At 46.6% G+C, this 3,206-nt stretch overlaps 1 non-coding gene across 1 annotated transcript; it reads left to right on the top strand.

Annotated features, from left to right (window-relative positions):
* The first annotated feature begins 2,780 nt into the window (after positions 1-2,780).
* LOC119930263 lies at positions 2,781-2,918 on the top strand. The gene has a single exon (XR_005451745.1). It is a non-coding gene; the product is annotated as a small nucleolar RNA SNORA7 (small nucleolar RNA).
* Positions 2,919-3,206: the final 288 nt, after the last annotated feature.

The raw sequence follows: 3,206 nt of genomic DNA, 5'->3' as shown, positions 1-3,206 counted from the left end.
AGGTAATCAGGTTGTTCCACATGGGGCTCACAGTCTTAATCCCCATTTTCCAGATGAGGTAACTGAGGCACAGGGAAGTTAAGTGACTTGCCCAAAGTCACACAGCTGATATGTGGCAGAGCAGGGATTAGAACCCATGACCTCTGACTCCCAAGCCCTTGCTCTTTCTACTGAGCCACGCTGCTTCTACACAAGTAAACCAAGAAATGCTTTTGTATCAACCTCCAAGAACCACCAGGACCTAAGACAAAGTTGTTCTTAAACATAACCAGTGTTGTACAGTTAAGGAAAGCATTGGTTTATTCATTATTATTATTAATAACAATATAATAATAATTTGTTATTTGTTAAGCATTTACTGTGCCAAGCGCTGTTCTAAGCGTTAGGGTAGATACAAGCTCATCGGGTTGGACATGGTTTCTGTCTCACAGCTGTGGAGAATCGGGAAGACAGGAGAGGAAAGGTGTCTGTCTGACACAACTCTTTCCACAGATCCTTTCCCCCACCCTCAAGTGCCTGGCCCACGATCCCCCATATCCCAGCAGCCCCCCAGCCCCCCACACCAACTTCCCAGCTACTTCCCCCGAGCCGTCTCTCCTGCCAGACAGCTGGTCCAACCACAGAGGAATGATCTCACACCCCACAGATGCCCCTTCGGGCTCCCAGGACTGTTGTGAGGGATATTCTCACAACAGAATATTACAACAGAACAGAACACACAACAGAATAGAGAAGCAGCGTGGCTCAGTGGAAAGGGTACGGGCTTTGGAGTCAGAGGTTCAAATCCCTGCTCCGCCAATTGTCAGCTGTGTGACTTCGGTCAAGTCACTTCACTTCTCTGTGCATCAGTTCTCTAATCTGTAAAATGGGGATTAAGACTGTGAGCCCCACGTGGGACAACCTGATCACCTTGTATCCCCCCCACCGCTTAGAACAGTGCTTTGCACATAGTAAGCGCTTAACAAATACCATTATTATTATTATTTGGGGGCTCACAATCTTAATCCCCATTTGACAGATGAGGTTAGTGCTGCACAGAAAAGTCAGATGACTTGCCCAGGGTCACACAGCAGACAACTGGAAGAGCTGGGATTAGAACCCAGACCCTATGACGCCCAGACCCATGCTCTATGCACTAGGCCATGTTGCTTCCCTATTTCCTAGCGTAGGGATGCTAAGAGGGAGAAAAGTTTTAATGACTTCATCGATGACCTTCAAAACCTTCCGAACCAGCAAAATCAATGTTTGAATCATCCCAAGAGGCCGGATAAGGCACAAATTGACTAAAATGGACACCGAAATTCCACACAGAGGTTTCCCGATTAGTATGCATATTCAGACCTTTAAAGAACAACAATTTCACCTTAAATGCATTGGGGGGTTAATTAGGTTTCCAGTAAGCCTATCTTCTTAATTTCTCCTCGGCATGTAACATTTCCCCGGGGCTGCTGGGAATCGGTTGGCAGCCGAAAGCAGGAATCATTTCAACTCCCGGCGGAATCGGCAGTCCGGATATTTAAGGTTCACGTTGCTTCTGACAGAGCCGCCAGGCCCTGTGGCTTTCTGTGCCATAGATACGTGGATTAAGGCACTTACTTGATCTGTGGGGCCGTGTCTGCTGGCACTTGAACCTCAAAAATCTCACCTTGCTACTGATGGATACCTCCGAGCAATGCCACATGAGCCAGTTCTAACTCTCCCCCTAGAGAAGAAATCCCAAACCTTCATTTTCCTGAGTTTAAATAACCCCCTAGTCTATTTGCCAGAATTGTGAAGACCACATCCTACCGTAGAAGGGGATTCTACCCATCTTCAGCTGAGGCAGCACAACCTAGTGGAAAGAGCAATGGGCTGAGTCACAGGTTCAAATTCCAGTTATGCCGCCAGCACGCTGTGTGGCCTTGGACAAGTCACTTGAGCTCTCTGAGCCTCATGTGAAAAATGGAGTTAAGAACCCTGCTGTCCTCCCTCCCTTGAAACTGTAACCCTTTGTAGGATCAAAACCATGCCCAAACATCTCCTTGGCTCTTCTGCAGCACTTAGTACATTGAGTATCTGAATATCCTAATTATTATTACTATTTTCATGACAGTAAGGATCAACAGTTCAGGTTCCTGCTAGGATTTGCCCTCCCTCTGTTCTGCCCTCTATTTTTGATTCTTTTATTAAAATGCTCCCAGTATTAGTAATTTAACTCCCCTTCTTCTTTTTCTGGTCTCCCCAGGCTCGGGGGTGAGTCCTCTATTCAACTCACTGCTGGGAACACAGTTATTTATTGACTTTGTTACTTATGGTTATTGAAAAAGTGCGGAATTTGTTAACCACTTACAACATTCAAAACACCACCTGAAAGGCTGGGGAGGATACATTGTAATCAGGCCGGACACCATCCCTGCCCCCACGTGGGGCTCATGTTTAAAATGGAAGGGAAAATAGGTATTTAGTTCACAAATGAGGACGCTAAGCTACAGAGCGGGTAAATGACTTGCCCAAGATCACACATCACACAACTGGAGAAGCCGGGATTAGAACCTAGGTCTCCTGACTCACCACCCTGTGATAATCCCACCATGTCACGCTTCGCAAGTAAAGTGATTATGGTCCCACTGTTGCTTCCCTTGACTTCCTCCCTCTAATTTCATTCCATAATGTTGCTCTTGGGAATTCATGGCTGTATTTTGGGTGACTTGAGGAAGAGTCCAGCTTTAGGCTTTAAGCTCATTATGGACAGGGAACATGTCAGCTAATTCTGTTGTATTGTATTCTCCCAAGCTCTTAGACCCCTCTCAGGGTCACACCTGGAGAGTTTCCAGTACTCTACCGGTCTTGACTATAGGAGGGAGAGTCAAGGAGAGGCCTACCCATTCCAATCCTAGCTCAGGCAGTGGCTAGCGACTGGAAGGCAATCGGCTACAAGCCAAAGCTCACCTGGGCTGGGTAGCAGCAGCACAGAAGAGACTCAAGGGTGGCAACTCAAGTTTACTGCATAGAAGGAGGCAAAGGTAAATCACTTCCGTATTTTTACCAAGAAAACTCTATGGATCCACTACCAGAAAGATTGCAGATGGAGGTGGGGCATCCTGGGACAGATGTGCACATGGCATTGCTATGGGTCGGAGACAGCTCAGCAGCATAAGACAAGAAAAGCACTTAGAACTATGCTCTGCACTTAGGAAACACTCAGTAAATACCATTTTTGATTGATT

The sequence above is a fragment of the Tachyglossus aculeatus genome, chromosome 6 (assembly GCF_015852505.1).
Source record: "Tachyglossus aculeatus isolate mTacAcu1 chromosome 6, mTacAcu1.pri, whole genome shotgun sequence".
Classification (NCBI taxonomy): Eukaryota; Metazoa; Chordata; class Mammalia; order Monotremata; family Tachyglossidae; genus Tachyglossus; species Tachyglossus aculeatus.
This window is presented reverse-complemented; position numbering and strand designations above follow the sequence as displayed.